Here is a 22,911-nt window from a genome sequence, read left to right as displayed (position 1 = left end):
TCTCAGAAAACCTTTCCAAGCAGTAGCTTTCCCTTTATACATGGTCTGAGCTCTTCCTTATTTCTTTTTCCCTGTCTGAGGATGACTTATACACAATGATTCAGATCTCCATGAGTAAAACGAAGTCTTCAGTGGAGAAAAATTTGCACTGGAAGTGTTTACTAGGCAACGATGCAAGCTTCAATATTTTAATCTCCAAAACAATCTTACATGTTCAAGTAGGAATAGAGGGTGGAGAGTCTGGGTTGCTCCAAGGAGCCTTTTTTCTCTCCTTTCTTCATTGTTAACATAGTTATTTTTCTGTAAGAATGACTTTAAGCATTGGAGACCCACTTTACCTGCCAGTCAGCATGTTTAAGTGGTGACTATATGTTGGAGAAGACTCTCGAGAGCCCCTTGGACTGTAAGGAGATCAAACTAGTGAATCCAAAAGGAAATCAGTCCTTAATATTCATTGGAAGGACTGATGCTGAAGCTGAAACTCCAATACTTTGGCCACCTGATGTGAAGAACTGACTCATTGGAAAAGACCCTGATGCTGGAAAAGATCAAAGGCAGGAGGAGAAGAGGACAGAGGACAATTTGGTTGGATGGCATCGCCGCCTCGATGGACATGAGTTTGAGCAAGCTCTGGGAGTTAGTGATGGATGGGGAAGCCTGGCATGTTGCAGTCCATGAGGCTGCAAAGAGTTGGACATGACTGAGCGACTGATCTGACTGACTAATATACCTTAATATCATCTTTCCAGGTGGCGGTATTGGTAAAGAATCCACCTGCCGATGCAGGAGACACAAGTTCAATCCATGGGTCGGGAGGCAAGATCCCTGGAGAAAGGAATGGCAACCCACTCCAGTATTCTTGCCTGGGAAATCTCATGGACAGAGGAGCCGGGAGGGCTACTGTTCAAGGGGTGGGGTGACAAAGAGTCAGGCATGACTGAGCATGTGCACACACATGACCTAATCGTACCCAGTAAGACGTGGGGAAGGTGTGTGGAGCATTTCTGGGGGAGACAGTGCCCCGCTCCCTCTGTCCACTGTGTTTGTGCCTCGCCCGGGAGGCTAGGGGATTGACTGAGCTATTATAATAACACTGGATCCCTATCTTCACACTTCCTGACATTGAGAGAAACAAAACGCTGTGGTTTCAGCCACTTTCACTCAAATATTCTGCTACTTTCATCAGGAAACTCCTAACTCTGACAGCATAAAAATAAAGAAGAAATAGGCCATTAACACAGACATTGGAAATGTAGTATTCAGAAGACAACCTAGACAGGCCTATGAATGGGAGCTCAGAAACACAGAAACCATATAAGGACCTCATGCACTTTACTCCCAAGAACATATTTACAACCATCTTAACATTTATAGTCACTCCTAAAGCAGGACAATACAAGGGAACGTATAATTAAGAGTAGCACCTTAATGAGGGCCTGGAGTGAGCAATAGAAAGCGGTCATTAGGATAAGGATCGAAAAATATAAAACACAAATGTGGCCAATGAATCTGTCCTAGATGTGGAACAATAAGCACTACCTTGTCATCAGAGGTCACACCTGGGAGTGTGGGGACGGACTGAAATTGAAGGGAGTGCATACATGTTCATATATGTGTACATATATATATATACACGCACACACACATTGTTGAAAAACACTTCAAAAATAATATGTTTTTGCTTTTCTGCAGTTAAAATTTACAGTGAAAAACACTTTCTCTGACAATTTAAAATAAACTTTAAAAACTAAATTTGGTGAACACTGGATAAAGGTGTTAGTTTTTAGATTTCCTTTTTCCAGTTCTTAGAGTTTCTAGCCTTGAGGTCAATGTGACATTTTTGTTTCAAGCAAACATTGCCGAGAATTTGAGCTGCATGCTTTTGCTGACAATAGCAGAAATTTTGTGGTGCATGGTGTTATGTGATGTGGTTATTTTTCTTGCCTCAGAAAGAAATTTTCTGTGTGTATGAGCCTGCTTATTCTGTGATCTTTTGTGCTGATAAAGAATTCGACCAAAGTAGATATAATGAATAAGATAAAGGGGAGCTGCTATCACACTATTGTTTAAAAACTTTATGCCATGTTTAGTTTAAAATGAGGCCAACATGACATTAACTATCACGATTTTAAAAAGAGCAACATGTCTTCTGCTAATATTTTATGTAATGAAACAGATTCTTTTTATATGCATGATATAAATCTATATGATTTTAAAGTAATGCTGGATTTGGTAAAGGGTCATGAAAGTACCGTGAGGCATATTCCAAACATATATGTAAATACAATATGGGAAACAGTGAAATATCACTTGAATTAGTTTTGTCAGTGTCTTATTTTAATCTTAGTGCCTTTATTGTATTTTTGAATGAGGAGATAATAGGTAATAAAAACAGATGTGTCTGTAAAATGTGTACTGGGATATCACTGCTCAAATTCAGAAGCATTTGTGTTTCACCATGAATAACAGTTTGATGAAGAGGAATGGATTCACATTTGAATGTATTGAAAATTGACCTTCAGAAGCAGTCTCTTCATCACCCCCAAGAAGGCTGGTGGAAAAGATGTCTCGGTTTGTATAAAGTTCAAATCCAGAACCCAAATGCAGGCCAAGGCACTTTCAGCTATAAAATCAGAGTCTAGCAGACGCGTCCTTATTGACGGCTGAACTGCTGCTGCTGACCTGGGGTGGTGCCTCAGCGACTGTGGTGCACAATATCCATCTCTTGTGATCTACTAGAGAGAGGTGGGTGGCACACATGTAAACAAGCCAAAGTTGAATTGCCAGATCCTGGTAAGTGCTATGGGGGAAAAAAAATACTGGGTAGAGAGGACAAGGAATTTGCAGGGTAGGCCTGTGTGTTTCACAGATGGTAGTGGAATTCCTAGCTAAGCCTGGGCCTAATCCATGCTGATGGCCAAGGTAAACCCTTGTGTCTTGCAGAGGCCTGCAGGTGGCCCGGGGTAAGAACCTGCCTGTAACGCAGGAGACACAACAGGAGACGTAGGAGCAATCCCTGAGTCGCGAAGATCCCCTGGAGGAGGAAATGGCAACCCACTCCACTATTCTTGCCTGGAGAATCCCGTGGTCAGAGGAGTCTGGAGGGTCCATGGGGTCACAAAGTCAGACATGATTTAGTGAGCAAGCACACCAAGTGTGTCCAGGAAGACTCACTCATCAGGTTGTCAGACTGGGCATTAAGATGCCTGAGTCCAGCAACTTGATACGCCTCTTTGGGTGAAGGTACTGAGGGGGCTGGAGCCAGACAGGTGTCATCTCAGAGGTCACGCCAGAGGTCTTCCCTCCTGGGCCTACCCACCACCAATGGAAACCACCCAGAAGAGAGAAGCAGCGTGTTCTGAATCTGGAGTCACCCTCCTCCTGTGAGTGTTCAGTTGCTCAGCCATGTCCAACTCTTTGTGACCCCATGGACTGTAGCCCACCAGGCTCTCCTGTCCAGGGGATTCTCCATGAAAGAATACTTGAGTAGGTTGTCACGTCATCCTTCAGGGGATCTTTCCAACCCAGGGTAAATTAAACCCACATCCCTTATGTCTCTTGCATTGGCAAGTGGGTTCTTTACCACTAGCACCACCTGGGAAGCCCTCCCCAAACTGGCAATAAGTATGGCTACTTTTAGAGCAAATGTTTAAAAGTCTAAGTTTTCTGCTTCTTCCTTTTCTTCTCATGTTTTCATCTGTTTGGAATATAGTGTTGATTTTTTGTTTGTTTTGTAGCTTTATTCTTATGTAAAAAAATATGAAATATATGATGAAATCTGTATCATATGAATCCATATGAAGTAAATACATAAATCTTCCAAATAAAGGAAAAGACATAATTAATAAGTGTGCCACAGGCTAGAATAAAACCTTTTGACATTTGTGTACTGAGGGGAAAAATTTGCCTTCAGGCTTTTACAAAAAATTCTGGAGATGTGATTTTATAAGAACAGACAATTCTAACCCTAGTGTTTGACCACCAAAAAGTAAACATAATTCCTGAAGGTAGCTCCTGCTTCAGGCGAATTAGTTCTCTTATGCCTTAGGATACCAGCCAACAAAAGAAGGGAAAACAGTTTTAAGTAGGTCAGATAATCATAGCAACCCAGTTTCTGGGGCTGCACAATTGTTGCGTGTGTGTGTTTGCTTTCCTATTATAAATCTCATCTTTCCCATTTCTGGGGTTTCCATTTCTGGTGTTCTGGGGTTAAGATGACCCTTTCTTGCAGTAATGTGCCCTGAGGTCACCTGAATGTCCAAACTGGTTGAGCTGCTGGTTGATGATAATGCCAGCAACTACGCTGTGGTCCTGTTTTCATTCATGGACTTCTTCTCTTCCATGCTCGCTCAAAATGCATTAAAATCAATTGTAAATGGCAAAATCATTCACATCCAGGAAGGGTCTACACAACACTAAACATTTGTATGACCAACAATTTTTTAAAATTAACATATTTAAGACAATTTAGGTCACTATTTAAACACTTCACTTGTGATAATCATTTTTTTGTTTTTGTTTTTAAATAAATGAGTGAGGTCCTTCTGAAAACTGGATATTCCCTTCAATAGTAATCTGGAAAGCAGGCATATTGACTGGCGTCTTATAGGCTCAGAATTTTAATGCCAAGTTCTTTTAAAATGGATGCAACTTAAACCTACTTGCAAGCAAAGAAAAAAAAAAAGAGTTTGGAACATCAAGAAGTACTTTCTTCTGGTGAAGAGACTAAAAGAACAATGAAAAGTGAGAAAGTGGAGCTCTAAGGAGAAATGTCATTTTGGTTCAAAGTTTGCATCTGCCTTTTTCTCATTAATACCAAATCTGTGGGCCTCTTTTCAGTGGACACAGCTGACCCTCTGGTACTTGGCACTTTTAACGCTTTGCGTTGCTTCTCTCTCCCCGTCCTTAATGTTTGTAATATGATTTTTCTGCATGCCATCTTATTGCTCTCTGCATTTCATCCTCTCTTAGCTTCCTCACCCTCCCTGGATGCTGTGACTCACACACACACCACCTGTGCAGGCATCATATGGAAGCGAGGCGTCCACAGCCCCCACTGTCTCCTGTTCACCTCTGCCCTCCCTCTGAGCCACACTTTTCTGCCTGCCCTGAAAATCACTGTGCTTTGCAACACAGAGAAAATTAAAAATTGTTCAAACTTCTATTTCACTTTAAAAAACAAGTTGTGTTATAATAATAATACTTTAGCTGAATGGGATTAAGAACTACAAATACTGTTATCAGTTTTCTTACGTATACATCATAAAGCACACAAACACATTTTCAGCCTCAGGAATGAATATGCAATAGGTTCTCTGAAAAGGCTCTTTAGAAATGTAAATAAATAAAAAATAAAACATCAGAATGGAATTTAAAATGTTTAATGCAAAATACTCCCCCTACCAGAGTATTATATTCTTAAAAGGTACTACAAAGATAAAACATTTCAACTAGGTTATCCTACTAAGTAAACACTAATTTTATGAGCCTGGTTCACTCTTATCTAATACTTATCTAATATGCTGAAAAGCATATTGGACATAAAATAGCAGACATTTTTAGAAGATAAATTCCATGAATGCTTTGTAAAAGTTACCCATTCATTTAAATTATTTACTGAGCACTTAGTAAGGACAGAAATATCTTTAAACACTAAAGAAACTTGGTTCAAATAATAGATTTGGGGAACTTCCAAGCACAGGAAGGGCTTCCTATGTAGCGCAGCTGGTAAAGAATCCATCTGCAATGCAGGAGACCCCCGTTTGATTCCTCGGTTGGGAAGATCCGCTGGAAATGGGATGGGCTACCCACTCCAGTATTCTTGGGCTTCCCTGGTGGCTCAGCTGGTAAAGAATCTGCCTGCAATGAGGGAGACCTGGGTGTGATCCCTGGGTTGGGATGATCCCCTGGAGAGGGGAACAGCTACCCACTCCAGTATTCTGGCCTGAAGAATTCCATGGACTGTATAGTCCATGGGGTCGCAAGGAGTCGGACACGACTGAGCAACTTTCACAGTACAGTACAAACACAGGAAGGGAATTTCAGGTGGCTGATATTCCTACAAGCGTTCCAGTGGGTCACCCACCTAAACCACCTCAACCCCTAATGTAGCCACCTAGTGATTTATAACCCAAACTGAAGCCCTACTCAGCCTCAGGTACAGGACACGCTGAGGCTCTGAAGCTAGACAAAGCCAGGAGCATTGAAGATGAATCAAAGGAACTTTCATAGGTTGTTTCTCAGGAGTTGTAGCAAAGTCTCTTGATGAGATGAGAAGGACACAAACATCAATAGGAATAGGTCATCTGGGGATGCTAAAATGTAGAAATGCAGTGGTACAAACAATAAAGAAAATTTCCTTTATAATCAGAGGGAATTTTCCTTCTTTATTTCCCCCTCCCTCCCTTCTTTCCCTCCTTCCATCCTCTCTTCTTTCTCTCTCTCAATTTTTGATTAGTGGTAAATATATACATTATACATTATACAGTGAAAAATTTTGGATTAGGAACAAGAATAATGACTTTCCTAGCTAGAAATACCCAGATCCAAACTAACACAGAGGTAGTGTAACAGTAAGTCATAGTGATATTATAACAATAATGACCTTATTGTTATTAAAAGGAAGTGAAAGTGAAGTTGCTTAGTCTGTCGGACTCTTTGCGACCCCGTGGACTATAGCCTATCAGGCTCCTCTGTCCATGGGATTTTCCAGGCAAGGATACTGGAATGGGTTGCCATTTCCTTCTCCAGAGGATCTTCCTGACCTAGGGATTGAATGCGGGTCTCCCAAATTACAGGCAGAAGCTTTACCATCTGAGCCACCAGGGTCCTATTCAAATAAAAGAGGGGTTCAGAACCTTCAGTAGGTTATTTCTCTCACAATATAATGCCAAAACCAAATTGCATGTAAGCTTAGTTTGAAGATGATGTTTATTTCATTAAAATCAAATGGTCAATGTGTGAAATATTGGAGAGGAAAGAACTTCTGTCTTATTGATGATTGCATTTCAGTGTATGAAAGATTGATCTCATGCACAGATTTACAACCATAACTATTCTATATAACTTTCCTTAGTGGAAATTATTCTAAATATTTTTTTGCATCATTTTGACCTTAAAGTGAATTTCAGTCATGTTGAAATGAGTATGCATTCATAACAGTTTTCTTAATTAAATCTTTTCAATAAATTTATTTGAATTTGTGCCTGCAATTTAAGGATTTCCTATTAATCCTGAAGGAATTGTTTTACATGCCACTTGTTTTGCTGTTTGTATTAACAATGCCATTCTAGACTTATGAAGTAATGTATATTAAATGTATATACTTCATATGGTGGAAAGTGTTAGTCACCCAGTAGTGTCCAGCTCTTTGTGGCCCCATGGACTATAGCCCTCCAGGCTACTCTGTCCATGGGATTCTCCCGGCAAGAATACTAAAGTGGGTTGTCATTTCCTTCTCCAGGGGATCTTCTCAACCCAGGGATCAAACTCAGGTCTCCTGCATTACAGGCAGATTCTCCACCATCTGAGCCACCAGGGAAGCCCTCTCATACAGTAGATAATCTAATATAAATAGCTTATTCTCTTAATTTTAGGTCTTCGGAACATTGTCATTAAACTGAACATGGAGTGGTAACATCTACTTTAAATTAGTCTAATTTCCTAAATGCTAATATAAGTATTCAGGAACAGTTTATATAAATAGCACACAATTCTTGAAATAACATGCAAGTTGTTCCAGTTCTAGGAACTCAGTGCTAAATATTCATAGCAACTGATTTCTGTGGCATAGCAAGGAAGTTCAGGGAACTAAAATGATTTCTATTTTCTCCTATAGCTGTTTGAGAAGTGAGAAGTGGATAATGAAGACTATTACAGAGAGGACCTTTTTTTGTTGATTTCTTGTGTAGGTGCTGTGACAAAAATAATATAATATTGGGCTCTAGTCTAGTACATTACCCTGACATTTTTTGTTGTTGTTAATTTGGGAAATAGGTCACTTGCCCTATGGTTATCTGGAACTCCATGTAGCATTCAAATCTTTGAAACACAGTTAGTAGGTTTTCTCTTTACCAACCACTCCTGGGTAACCCAATTTTTCCTTCTTTGCAATGAGGAATAAACCATGAATCAATCCCTTTGGATCTCCCACTGCAGGAGAAAGGCAATGCTCACATGATAAAACAGATAACAGGAAAGCAGTGCTGTTTTTATTAACAGCATGGGCTTTTCAAACAAGTGCAAATCAATTACAAACTCTATTATATTAATTCCCTTAACACTCTCATAAAAAATATCAGTAAATATCTTGAGTTACCAATATGCAATAGAAATAGGGAGAAAAATCATACAGCATAAAATAACATTCCCAAGTGGACTATAAAATGTTAACTTCTTTAGAGAAACAATGTCATGTGAATCTAAAATATGAAAACAAAATTTCCAAGTCAGAGCCTGTCTTGATTGTGTAATCTAAAAGAATAGCAATAATTTCAAACTTGTAAGAGCAAAACCAAGTCACACAGTGTTCATTTTGAACAATATACTAATAATCAAGTTTTATTCAGGACTGACTGTATGCTCATCAATGTCCCCCTGGAAATAAGCTATATTATCAACATACCTACATGACATTTTACAGCTCATCTGTAAATACCTTCATCTGTATTCTTTGATTTAATAACACAAGACGAGTCTCAGGTAGTGGTTAGGAGTTTGGGCTCTGGAGTTGGAATATTTAAGATCAAATTCTCCTCGGATATATATGAGCCATGGGATGTTGTATATATTTCTTTACCTCTGAGTTTGTCTGTTACCTCATTCATAGGAGAGCATGGTCCTAATGTCAACTTCATGGGATTATTAAGAAGATTAAACATACTAGCAATCTGTATGGAGCCTGACACCCCACAAGTTCTCTATGAATCTGGTCTCTCATGGTTATCGTTCATTTGTTAAGACTCCAGGAGAGACTTTTAGTACACCAGGCTGTCTGCAAGGTGAAGCTCAGCCATTCAGTCTGGGATCAGCCAAGTCTGACTTTATTAAGAGACCCTGAAGCAGAAGTTTTCTGTAAGCAGTTATAAGACACATGGCTAGGGCTCCACAGAAAGGATGGGATTCAGCCATGCCTTTTTTTGCCACTGAGATAAAGCTTTGTTTAAACTTCACTGATGCTGATTGTAAATCTCCAGCCATCAGATGGGTCAAGGAATCAAAGTTTATATCTCAAAATTAAAATACCTTTATACAAAGAAGGCTTTCCCCTCCAGTTCCATGTTAATTACTTGAATCAATTCTCTTCCAAAACTGTGATAGTCTGTACAAAATGGAAACTAGTCAGAAAGTACAGATGGCTTAATATTCCTTAGGGTACGATTTACAAAATATCTTACTGGGGTCATGTTGATGGTGGTCAACAGCACTGAGTTTTTTTCCCCATGAGGAAAAATCAACTAATAAGAAATCTGATTTTTACCTGCCTTGTATTATTTTACCTGCCACTACACCAGTTCAATGAAAATAGAAGAATCAAGACCATTTTCTGTATTATCTTTATATGAGGAATGTCTGGACGTTCATCTCACCACAGTGCTAAATATAGATTTTTAACTAAGATACCCAGATTCAGAAGGAAAATAGGGAGCCTGATTCTAGCACCATTAGAACTATCCACAAAGCTTATGGAAAAAGTCAGGGTCAAAGTAGGCAAGAGCTTGTCATGAAGGCAACACAACACACACTCTGAAGACTAAATTTCCATGACTAAAAGTCCACAAAAATATTATATTTAACTTAAATGGGAAGGAAATCCAAAATAGAGGGAGTTCAGTTCAGTTCATTTCAGTCGCTCAGTCATGTCCGACTCTTTGCAACCCCATGAATCACAGCAGGCCAGGCCTCCCTGTCCATCTCCAACTCCTGGAGTTCACCCAGACTCACGCCCATCAAGTCAGTGATGCCATCCAGCCATCTCATCCTCTGTCGTCCCCTTCTCCTCCTGCCCCCAATCCCTCCCAGCATCAAAGTCTTTTCCAATGAGTCAACTCTTCACATGAGGTGGCCAAAGTACTGAATTTCAGCTTCAGCATCATTCCTTCCAAAGAAATCCCAGGGTCGATCTTCTTTAGAATGGACTGGTTGGATCTCCTTGCAGTCCAAGGGACTCTCAAGAGTCTTCTCCAACACCACAGTTCAAACATGCATACAAATAGCTGTATAGTAGAAACTAACACAACTATATACACAACTTTATACAAACTTACAAATAACACTATATTTGTAAAGCAAATATAGGGAGTGAAAGTTATTCAGTTATGTCCAACTCTTTATGACCCCATAGGCTGTAGCCCGCCAGGCTCCTCTGTCCATGGGACTCTCCAGGTAAGAATACTGGAGTGGGTTGCCATGCCCTCCTTCAGGGGATCTTCCCAACCCAGGGATCAAACTCAGGTCTCCTGCATTATAGACAGATTCTTTACTGACTGAACCACCAGGGAAGGCCCCCCTCTCCTGACACACACACACACACATATATATGTATAAAGTTACCCATCTGATATTTTTTAATTAAATCCAAGGAACATATACAATCTAAGGGGTTGACAACACTTAGAAAAATAATTTTCTACTTGGTTTGAAATTTAACATCCTGAATACTAATAATTGTACTTAAAATTACTGCAATAATATTAGTTTGTGTGTATCCTTTACTTATGTATTGTCTTGACCAAATAAGATATAATTTGTTAGGGGAATAATCAGTATCTTGTTTGTTTGTTACCAAACTTAATTTTAATCAAATAATTGACTCAACAGGGTTCTAAATAACCCCTGGGGGAAATATTGTGAAAAATCACTTAAATGGAATAAACACAAAGCCTCAGGGTGTGTGGAAACAAGGCTATAGATCTTATCTAAAATGAATTAAAGTAAGCACTGAGGTACAACGAGGTATTTATCGAAGGAAGCAGCTTGATATCTGAAATGTCCCTTAGAGCAACCCTAGAAATGTGAAAATCAGGTAGAGACTCAGCTTCTCTCTAATCTATGAATTCAGTGTTGAGATTCTGAGGGTTTGCTTTTTACTTTTGTTTTATTCAGCATGCTGGAAAGAGCTCCTGCCTCTATACCCTACTCTCCTTTCTTTAGGATCATTTTCTTCACTCCTCTCTCATCCTCATAAGAACAGATTGAAGAATATGCCTCAAAAACCATTAAATTATGTCAATGAAATATCTGTTCATATAAAAGTATATACTGGTGCTGGTTTAGTAATGCAGACACTGAAATTCAAATGACAGAGAAGGTTAGCATGGACCCTAAAAACGGATAATGTTCAAATTCATGAGGTGTTTCATATTTATGTCAAATACTTGTTGTTGTTTAGTCTCTAAGTCAAGTCTGAATCTTTGTGAACCCATGTACTGCAGCACACCAGGCTTCCCTGTCCTTCACTATCTCCAGAGTTTGCTCAAACTCAAGTCCATTGAGTCAGGGTTGCCATCTACCCATCTCATCCTGTCACCCCCTTCTTCTCCTGCCCTCAATCTTTGCCAGGTTCAAGGTCTTTTCCAGTGGGTTGGTTCTTCACATCAGCTGGGCAAATTATTGAAGCTTACTTCAGTATCAGCCTTTAAATGAATATTCAGGGCTGATTTCCTTTAGGATTGACTGGCTTGATCTCCCTGCTGTCCAAAGGACTCTCAACAATATTCTCCAGTATCACAATTTAAAAGCATCAATTCTTAAGCTCTCAGTAATTTCTATGGTCCAACACTCACATCTACACATGACTATTTGGAAAAATAGCTTTGATTATATGAACCTTTGTTGGCAAATTTAGGTCTCTGTTTTTTAATATGCTGTTAGGCTTGTCACAGCTTTTCTTCCAAGGAGTAAGTGTCTTTTAATTTCATGGCTGCAGTCACCATCTGCAGTGATTTTGGAGCCCAAGAAAACAGTCTGTCATTGTTTTCACTTTTTCCCCATTTTTGCCATGAAGTGATGGAGAAGGCAATGGCACCCCACTCCAGTACTCTTGCCTGGAAAATCCCATGGATGGAGGAGCCTGGTGGGCTGCAGTCCATAGGATCGCTGAGGGTTGGACACGACTGAGTGACTTCACTTTCATGCATTGGAGAAGGAAATGGCAACCCACTCCACTGTTCTTGCCTGGAGAATCCCAGGGAAGGGGGAGCATGGTGGGCTGCCGTCTCTGGGGTCGCACAGAGTTGGACACGACTGAAGTGACTTAACAGATGGGACAGAATGTCGTGATCTTAGTCTTTTGAATGTTGAGTTTTAAGTCAGCTTTTCATTCTCTTCTTTCACCTTCATCAAGAGGTTCTTTAGTTCCTCTTCGCTTTCTGCCATTAGTGTGGTATCATGTGCATACCTGAGGTTGTTCATCTTTCTCCTGGTAATCTTGATTCCAGCTTGTGATTCATCCAGCCCAGGATTTCATATGATATACACTGCATAGAAGTTAAATAAGCAGAGTGACAATGTACAGCCTTGACATACTCCTTTCCCAATTTCGAACCAGTCCCTTGTTCCATGTAAGTTTTTAACTGTTGCTTCTTGACGTGCATACAGGTTCCTCAAGAGACAGGTAAGGTGGTCTGACAGGCACATCTCTTTAAGAATTTTCAACAGTTTGTTGTGATCCACACAATCAAAGGCTTTAGAATGGTCTCAATTAAGCAGAAGTAAATGTCTTTCTGGAATTCTCTTGCTTTTTCAATGATCCAATGGCTGTTGACAATTTGATTTCTGGTTCCCGTTTCTATTCTAAATCCAGCTTGTACATCTTCAGGTCCTTTATTCACATACTGTTGAAACCTAGCTTGAAGGATTTTGAGCATTACATAACTAGCATGTGAAATGAGCACAACTGTGCAATATTTTGAACATTCTTTGCCATTGCCCTTCTTTGGGATTGGAATGAAAACTGATTATTTCTAGTCCTGTGGCCACTGCTCAAATTTCCAAACTTGCCAGTATATTGAGTCCAGCAATTTAACACCATTATCTTTTAGGATTTGAAATACCTCAGCTGGAATTTCATCATCTCCACTAGCTTTATTCCTGCTAATGCTTCCTAAGGCTCACTTGACTTCACATTCCAGGATGTCTGACTCTGGGTGAGTGACTACACCCTCATGGTTTTCAGGGTCATTAAGACTTTTTTTTGTATAGCTCTTCTGTGTAGTCTTGCTACCTCTTCTTAATCTCTTCTGCTTTTGCTAGGCCCTTGCTTTTCCTGTCCTTTATTGTGCCCCTCTTTGCATAAAATGTTCCCTTGGTGTCTCCAATATTCTTGGAGAGATCTCTAGACTTTCCCATTATACTGTTTTCTTCTATTTCTTTGCATTTTTCACTTAAGAAGGTTCTCTTATCTCTCCTTGCTATTCCCTAGAACTCTGCCTTCAGATGGGTGTATCTTTCCCTTTCTCCTTTGCATTTTTCTTCTCTTCTCTTCTCAGCTATTTGTAAGGCCTCCTCAGACAACCACTTTACCTTCCTGCATCTCTTTTTCTTTGGGATGATTTTGGTCACCACCTCTTTACAATGTTATGAGCCTCCATCTGTAGTTCTTCAGGCACTCTATCTACCAGATCTAAACCCTTGAATCTATTAGTCATCTCCACTGCATAGTCATAAGAGATTTGATTTAGGTCATATCTGAATGGTCTAGTGGTTTTCCCTACTTTCTTCCATTTAAGCCTGAATTTTGCAATAAGGAGCTCATGATCTGAAGCTGCTCAGCTCCAGGTGTTGCTTTTGCTGGAGTTTTTAGAGCTTCTCCATATTCAGCTGTAAAGAATATAATCTATCTGATCTCAGCATTGACCATCTGGTGATGTGCATGTGTAGAGTCTTCTCTTGTGTTGTTGGAAGAGGGTGTTTGCTATGACCAGTGGGTTCTCTTGACAAAACTCTGTTAGCCTTTGCCCTGCTTCATTTTGTACTCCAAGGCCAAATTTGCCTGTTACTCCAGGTCTCTTGAATTCCTACTTTTTCACTCCTATCCTGTATGATAAAAACAGCATATTTTTGTGGTGTTAGTTCTAGAAGGTCTTGTAGGTCTTCATAGACCTGGTCCACTTCCGTTTCTTTGGCATTGGTGGTTGGGGTACAGACTGAGGTAAAGTCCAGGATAGTACTTCACTTTCACTACCAGACGCATCCACAGCTGAGTGTAGTTTCTGCTTTGGCTCGGCCTCTCCATTCTTTCTGGAGCTATTTCTCTGATCTTCCGTAGTAGCATATTGGACACCTACTGACCTGGGGAGCTCATTTCCAGTGTTATATCCTTTTTGCCTTTTCATACTGTTCACGGAATTCTCAAGGTAAGAATATTGGAGTGGTTTCCCATTTACTTCTCCAGTGGTCCATGTTTTGCCAGAACTCTCCACCATGACCTGTCCATCTTTGGTGGCCCAGCATGGTAGGGCGTGTTGCTTTATTGAGTTATAGAAGGCCATGTGATCATTTTGGTTAGCTCTCTCTGATTGTGGTTTTATTCTAGACCCTATGGATTCTACTTTGTGTTTTTTCCGTCTGCCCACTGATGGAGGGGGATGAAGCTTGTATAGACTTCCTGATGGGAGGGGCTGGCTGTGGGGAAAGTTGGATCTTGCTCTGCTGGTCAGGGTTCTGCTCAATAAACCTTTTTTTTTTTTTTTTTTAAATAAACCTTGAATCCAATTGTCTGCTGATTGGTGGGGCTGTGCTCCTTCCCTCTACAGGCTCTATGGCAGGGCTACTGGCGACCTGCAAGATGGCATGTGCCAACACACACCTCCCAGGACTGCTGTCTGTGCCCTTCAAGAGTCTCTGTTTCCCCAGTCCTGTAGAAGTTCTGTAACCAAATCTCACTGTCCTCGAAATTCAGATTGTCTGGGAGTTCCCAGTTCCTTTGCCAGATCCCCAGGTGGGAAAGTCTGATGTGATGCCTAGACTGTTATCAAATATATTCAGCAAAAAAATAAATAAATAAGGTGCATGATCAGCAGCTTATCTATCTGTTGAGAAAATGAATCAATGTCCAGATGAATAAAATTAGTTGAAATCTGGAGCCTCAGTTTCCTCCAGGGCAAATGGAAACAACAATGGCACCCTCCCTACATACATGACAAGTTTTCCAGGATGCCAAGCAGCTGTAGGCACAAAAAGATTTCACAAAATCTTAGGTATGATATAGTTATTCCATGAAGATTACAAGGATCAGCACTGACAGGAATAATCAGCTTCTAAAACTCTCCTAGAATTTTTATTTCATCAGAATGAATAGTTCAAATTGTTGTTAAATTTTAGTTTTATGAGTGTTTCTTTATATCTAGTATTTTCTCAAAACATAGCAAGGTTCTGAATCTTCTAAAAGGAAAAAACTGATGCACTTACATATTTTCCTAAAATTGTTATCAGGTACTTTATTTAGAAGAAATGTGTTTCAATCAGGCCAGGGCCAGGTAAAGTGCTGAAGGCCATAAAAAGAGTGCAGGCTCCCTGCTGTCCTTCTCTGTGCATTCCTCTTTAGTTTATTCTCATTTCTTAGAGAGCCATGCTTGTCAGGAAAATAATTTGCTCATAAATGGACTGAAATCAATGCAAGGTTGACAGTAAGCACTATTACTATTACTATTATTTTCTTTTGCATTTCAACCTAAAAGATGGCACTGGGGAAGAGAATAACTTTACACAGATCTTAAACCATAGTTTCCACAAAGTAAGAGCCATAGAGAAGAGACCATTTGCTGTGTCAGTCTCTGTCCAAACATCAGCACATACAGCTTTGTCTACTGATGTTGGGCTGTGTCTCCCACACCTCAGAAGATGGGACCTGCCATTTTAAACGCTGTGTTACAACACACGGCCAGCTTGTACAGGATGTTGCATTCTGGTTTTGGGCATTTACAAAGCATTCTAACTATTTTTTTCTGGTGCTTTTGAAATCATAAATTTTTACTTTGTATATATAAAACAAAGTTTTCAGCTTGTATAAATGATTTATTTTCATTCTTTTCTTATGGCACCGATTACAACAGAAAGTTTATGATGATACATTTTTAGCTTCACTGTGTTTTTGATGAGAATGAAACTACAATAATTCAACAATAAAAATACAATTGGTTAAGTAAAACCAGAAAAAAAATGATAAGGAAAACTTTTTTCAGTGATTTTTATTATTCAATAAGCATTGCAATCAAATATGTATTAAAAAATCAATCTAGAATATATTTTACTAAGGACCAGATTTCTTACAATGTTTGTAGAAACTGACAGAAATCAGACAGAAAAGATCCTGATGTGTCCGTGTGGTTGTTGTTCAGTTTCTAAGCAAGTCTTTGTTTCCCCCATGGACTGCAGCATGTCAGGTTTCCCTGTCCTTCACTGTCTCCCATAGTTCACTCAATTTATGTCCATTGAGTTGGTCATCCGCATATCTGAGATTCTGATATTTCTCCTGGGAATCTTGATTCCAGAAGATATGTTCATAAAATTTACATAATGTTCATCTGTTCAGTTCAGTCGCTCAGTTGTGTCAGACTCTTTGAGACCCCATGGACTGCAGCATGCCAGGCTTCCCTGTCCATCGCCAAACCCCAGAGCTTGCTCAAACTCATGTCCATTGTGTTAGTGACAGCATCCAACCATCTCATCCTCTGTCATCCCCATCTCCTCCTGCCTTCAATCTTTCCCAGCATCAGGGTCTTTTCCAATGAGTCAGTTCATCACATCAGGTGACCAAAGATTTGGAGCTTCAGCTTCAGTACCAGTCCTTCCAATGAACATTCAAAACTGATTTCCTTTAGGATTGACTGGTTTGATCTTGCAGTCCAAGGGACTCTCAAGAATCTTCTCCCCAGAACCAGAATTCAAAAGCATCAATTCTTTGGCACTCAGCTTTCTTTATGGTCCAACTCTCACATCTACACATGACTACTGCAAAAACCATAACTTGGACTATATGGACCTTTATCAGTAAAGTAATATTTCTGCTTTTTTAATATGCTATCTAGGTTCATCATAGCTTTTCTTCCAAGGAGCAAGTGTCTTTTAATTTCATGGCTACAGTCACCATCTGTAGTGATTTTGGAGACCAAGAAAATAAAGTATATCACTGTTTCTACTTTCCCCCCATCTATTTGCCATAAACTGATGGGACTGGATGCCATGATCTTAGTTTTTTGAATGTAGAATTTCAAACCAGCTTTTCAACTCTCCTATTTCACCTTCATCAAGAAGCTCTTTAGTTTCTCTTCACTTTCTGCCATAGGCATGGTGTCATCTGCATGTCTGAGGTTATTGATATTTCTCCCTTCTATCTTGATTCCAGCTTGTGCTTCATCTAGCCCGGCATTTCATATGATGTATTCTGGAACTTTTGCTTTTTCAGTGATCCAGCGGATGCTGTCAACTTGATCTCTGGTTCCTCTAACTTTTCTAAATCCAGCTTGAACATCTGGAAGTTCACAGTTCATGTGCTGTTGAAGCCTAGCTGGGAGAATTTTGAGCATTACTTTACTAGCATGTGAGATTAGTGAAATTGTGTGGTAGTTTGAACATTCTTTGTCATTGCCTTTCTTTGGGATTGAAATGAAAACGAACCTTTCCCAATCCCATGGCCACTGCTGAGTTTTCCACATTTGCTGGGATACTGAGTGCCAGCATTTTCACAGTATCATCTTTTAGTATTTAAAATAGGGCAATTGGAATTTCATCACTTCCACTAGCTTTGTTTGTAGTGATACTTCCTAAGGTCCACTTGACTTTGCACTCCAAGATGTCTGGCTGTAGGTGTGTGATCACACCGTCTTGGTTATCCAGGCCATTAAGAACTTTTTTGTATAGTTCTTCTGTGTTTTCCTGCCAGCTCTTCGTAATATCTTCTGCTTCTGTTAGTTCCATATCATTCCTATCCTTTATTTTGCCCATCTTTGCAGGACGTGTTCCCTTGGCATCTCTAATTTTCTTGAAGAGATCTCTAATTTTCCCCATTCTATTGTTTCCCTCTATTTCTTTGCATTGATCACTTAGGAAGGCTTTCTTATCTCTCCTGGCTATTCTTTGGAACTCTGCATTCAGATGGATATATTTTTCCTTTTCTTCTTTGCCTTTCACTTCTCTTCTTTTCTCAACTATTTGTGAGGCCCCCTCAGACAACCATTTTGCCTTTTTGCATTTCTTTTTCTTGGGGATGGCTTTAATCACTGCCTCCTGTACAATGTTACATAGTTGTAACTTTGTACAACTGTCATTGTACAGTTTGTAATTTTGTACAAACTGTCATTGTAACTCTGTCCATAGTTCTTCAGGCAGTCTATCTGCCTGACTTTGTACAACTGTTATTGTACTTTGTACAACTGTCTTTGTACAAAGACAGCTTTGTACAACTTTGTTGTACTTTGCACAACTTCGTGGTACTTTTGTACACCTTTGTACAGTTGTACTTTGTACAATTTTGTACTACAGGCATTGTACAGTTTGTAACTTTGTTACAACTGTCATTGTAACTCTCTCCACAGTTCTTTAGGCAGGCTATCAAACCTAATCCCTTGGATCTATTTGTCACTTCCACTCTATAATCATAAGGGATTTGATGTAGGTCATACCTGAATGGTCTAGTGGTTTTCCCTACTTTCTTCAGTTCAAGTGAATTTGGCAATAAGGAATTCATGATCTGAGTCACAGGCAGCTCCTGTTCTTGTTTTTGCTGACTCTATAGAGCTTCTCTGTCTTTGGCTACAAAGAATATAATTAATACGATTTCAGTATTGACCATCTGGTGATGTCCATGTGTACAGTCATCTCTTGTGTTTTTGGAAGAGGATGTTTGCTATGACTAGTGTGTTCTCTTGGCAAAACTCTGTTAGGCTTTGCCCTGCTTCATTTTGTACCCCAAGGCAAAATGTGCCTGTTATTTACTCCAGATATCTCTTCACTTCCTACTTTTTCCATCTAGTGCCCTATGATTAAAAGGGCATCTTTTTTGGTGTTAGTTCTAGAAGGTCTTGAAGCTCTTCATAGAACTGTTCAACTTCTGCTTCTTAGTGGTTGGGGCATAGTGGCATTAGTGGTTGGGGCATAGTCTTGGATTACTGTGATATTGAATGGTTTGCCTTGGAAACAAACTGAGATCATTCTGTCTTTTTTAGATTGCACTCAAGTACTGCATTTCATACTCTTTTGTTGACTCTGATGGCTACTCTATTTCGTCCAAGGGATTCTTGCCCACAGTCATAGATATGACAGTTATCTAAATTAAATTAGCTCATTCTGATCCCTTTTAGTTCACTGATTGCTAAAATGTCAATGTTCACTCTTGCCATCTCCTGTTTGACCATTTCCATTTTACCTTGATTCATGGGCCTAATATTCCAGGTTCCTATACAATATTGTTCTTTACAGCATTGGATTTCCATCACCAGTCACGTCCACAACTTTGAGTTGTTTTGCTTTGGCTCAGTCTCTTTGTTTTTTCTGGAGCTATTTTTCCACTCTTCTGCAGTAGCATCTTGGGCACCTATTGACCTGGGGAGTTCATCTTTCAGTGTCATTTTTTTTTGCCTTTTCATAATGTTCATGGGGTTCTCAAGGCAAGAATACTGAAGAGGTTTGCCATTCCCTTCTCCAAAACCCAAACTTTTTCTATCAATTAAAGGATTTCAAACCATACCTCAAGAATACAGGGAGAATCTTAAGATCTTCCTAATAACTCTTGCCCTCAAGGGCTGGCAAATAATTATCTTCTGCTCTTTAAATTATAGCATGTGTCAGCATTTAGAATATGCCCTTACATTCTGGTTACCATATCTCTGAAAGAGTGTGAAAAATTGAATGTGAGAAACCAATGCTAAATACTCAGGAAAGTTGCAAGCTGATTGCTAAAAATAGTCAATATTAGTGATTAAATTATGTAAACTTAAAATTAAAGCAATTATATTAAAAACAGAGGTAATAACTACTCCGATCTCATACATTCCTAATTATTTTACTGTATTTGGCATTCTTCTGCACTCCCGAAGTATTGCCTGGTGGAAAATATACAAAAGAGAGCACCAACAACCATCTCTTCCCAATGTCATATCCAGTGAGTCTATGTGGATAGCTAGGCATTGGTCAGCGTGGAAGACCAAGCAGATGAGAGAATGCTATAAATTAAGCTCTTCTACCCAACTGACTATTAACCGTTTACCAGCATACAACTGAGTTTAAGAGAACTAAAGAAAACACCCACTCCAGTTCCAGAATCAGTTCCATAGTTTTCACTTTCAAGAAGACTTTACCAGCCACTCCACTCCAAGGAGAGTCAATTTTTTTTCTCTTCTTTATCCTTATGCAGACAAATATCCTTTATCTTTATCCTTTTGTAGATAATGCAAAACTTGTATTTCAATTAAATTCTCTACTTCAGAACAACTTTGATTTATCCACTCCATCTTTTTCTTCTATTATCAAATATCTTCCCCTAAAGGAACACTCTTTACTGGATGAAAGAAGATGGGAATGAGTTTGAGGAGCAGGAAAGCTGCATCGATACACCAGATTACTGGGCACACACCTCTCTTTAAAGCATCCGTGCATAGTTAACAATGGTAATCCCTGGGACGTGGACCCAGACAGGCATGGATCAGCAGAGACAGAGCTCTTTCATTTTGTTCTTTTACTGAGTCTTTCACAAAATCACAAATGAGCTGTTTATTCTGGGCACTGCATCATTACTGCTTCTTTTCTAAAGCAATTGCATGTAATGGTGTGAAACTATCTGCCTGAAGGAAACTGAGAATTCTAACACCACCTCTTCCACGAGTACTCATATGTAAGTGTCAGTGTTCTTCCAGATCAGGGGGCATTTGAGCACTGTGTCAAAGGATTGAAAGAAAGATTAAATAGTTTAAAGCATTTTTTAATATCAATTTTGTGCTTTGTCTTTCTTCTACTGAAAATGTTTTTATACTCTCTTACTCTAATATATATATATAATTATTTTGTGAGATTGTCATCATTTTTCCTCGAGATTATTGAGCAAGAAGTCTGATAAATTACCAAAAAACACACAACACACAAATTAGATTCAAAGCCAGGACTTCAGACTTCCAATTTATTGTTTGTTTGTTTGTTTTTCCTCAAATAAATTATATCTGCTTTACTTAGCTAGATATCAAAATATTTTGCCCCAAATCTTAATATGTACAGGATATTCATTGAATTTAAGCTGAAGAGGAACTAAAAAAGCCTCTTGATGAAAGTGAAAGAGGAGAGTGAAAAAGGCTTAAAGGTCAACATTCAGAACATGAAGATCATGGCATCTGGTTCCATTACTTCATGGGAAATAGAGGAAACAGTGGAAACAGTGTCAGACTTTACTTGTTTGGGCTCCAAAATCACTGCAGATGGTGACTGCAGCCATGAAATTAAAAGATGCTTAGTCCTTGGAAGAAAAGTTATGACCAACCTAGATAGCATATTGAAAAGCAGAGACATTGCCAACAAAGGTTTGTCTAGTCAAGGCTATGGTTTTTCCAGTGGTCATGTATGGATGTGAGAGTTGGACTGTGAAGAAAGCTGAGCACCGAAGAATTGATGCCTTTGAACTGTGGTGTTGGAGAAGACTCTTGAGAGTCCCTTGGACTGCAAGGAGATCCAACCAGTCCATTTTGAAGGAGATCAACCCTGGGATTTCTTTGGAGGGAATGATCCTAAAGCTGAAACTCCAGTATTTTGGCCACCTCATGTGAAGAGTTGACTCACTGGAAAAGACTGATGCTGGGAGGGATTGGAGGCAAGAGGAGAAGGGGATGACAGAGGATGAGATGGCTGGATGGCATTACTGACTCGATGGATGTGAGTCTGAATGAACTCCAGGAGTTGGTGATGGACTGGGAGGCCTGGATGCTGTGATTCATGGGGTTGCAAAGAGTCGGAGACGACTGAGCGACTGAACTGAACTGAACTAAGCTAGAAGTTTGCTTCATTTTATTTGATACTATTTATTGAGTTAACATGTGACAGATAGTACTAGGATGCTGTGTTTTAGAAAATTTAGAAAAATGTAAAGTTTGGTTTCACGTGATTGAAAACCATGGTCTAATCTCATGTGAACATGCTTGAAATAATAGCCTGAAGTTTACTCTATTTTAGCTTAATGATGACTTGTCCTAAATATAGAAACAAACAACTTTAAAATTATATATTTTCTCTTAGTGACTCTTTCATACTTATTCGTATCTAAACGTACATTTTGGAGTTCTCCCTTTCTTGGCAAATGATGTGCATATATTCTACCCTCTTACTTGCCATCCAAAATCAGGCTGCACTATCCTATTCCTATATTTGGATCTCTTTCAAGTCCAGTTTTGGATAATGGCACAGATGGTAGAGTCATAACATTAGTGCAGCTAAGCAGAGCCACCCTCATTCTGAATAACACAGATCATATTTCATGCTGACTCTAGGATTTCCATCAAAACATTTATTACATTCAGTATTTCTATATACTTTAAGCAGTTTCAGATTCTTTATTTGGATTCAAAGCAAGGGAGAGAAGAACTCGGCCAAATTTTATCCTTAAACTACCTTTGGAATAAAGTGCAATAAGCCCATTCATTTTTGGAACTAACGTTTCTAGATTCAGGCAGACTTCACTTGAAAGGATCAACATATGGTGAGCATGTAAACTGATGCAGCTGCCACAGAAAAATCTGTATGGAGGTTCCTCAAAAATATAAAAATAGAACCACATGATCCAGCAGTCCCAATTCTGCGTGCACATCCCAAGGAAGTGAACTCACGTAAATCTGCACCGCCGTGCTCACTGCAGCATTATTGACAACGACCAAGACATGGAAATGAATGGAAAAAGAAAAAAAAAGTGAGGGTACAGTCTGCATGGGGACTGAGCCT

At 39.4% G+C, this 22,911-nt stretch overlaps 1 protein-coding gene and 1 non-coding gene across 2 annotated transcripts in view; one reads left to right on the top strand and one right to left on the bottom strand.

The window, feature by feature from the left end:
• CSMD1 (CUB and Sushi multiple domains 1) overlaps positions 1-22,911 on the bottom strand; it is a 1,675,023-nt gene that overhangs the window by 650,530 nt on the left and 1,001,582 nt on the right. The gene's annotated exons all lie outside the window — the stretch shown is intronic.
• Positions 11,265-11,366, top strand: LOC138079400 (U6 spliceosomal RNA). The gene has a single exon (XR_011144873.1). It is a non-coding gene; the product is annotated as a U6 spliceosomal RNA (small nuclear RNA).

The sequence above is a fragment of the Capricornis sumatraensis genome, chromosome 4 (assembly GCF_032405125.1).
Source record: "Capricornis sumatraensis isolate serow.1 chromosome 4, serow.2, whole genome shotgun sequence".
Taxonomy (NCBI): Eukaryota; Metazoa; Chordata; class Mammalia; order Artiodactyla; family Bovidae; genus Capricornis; species Capricornis sumatraensis.
This window is presented reverse-complemented; position numbering and strand designations above follow the sequence as displayed.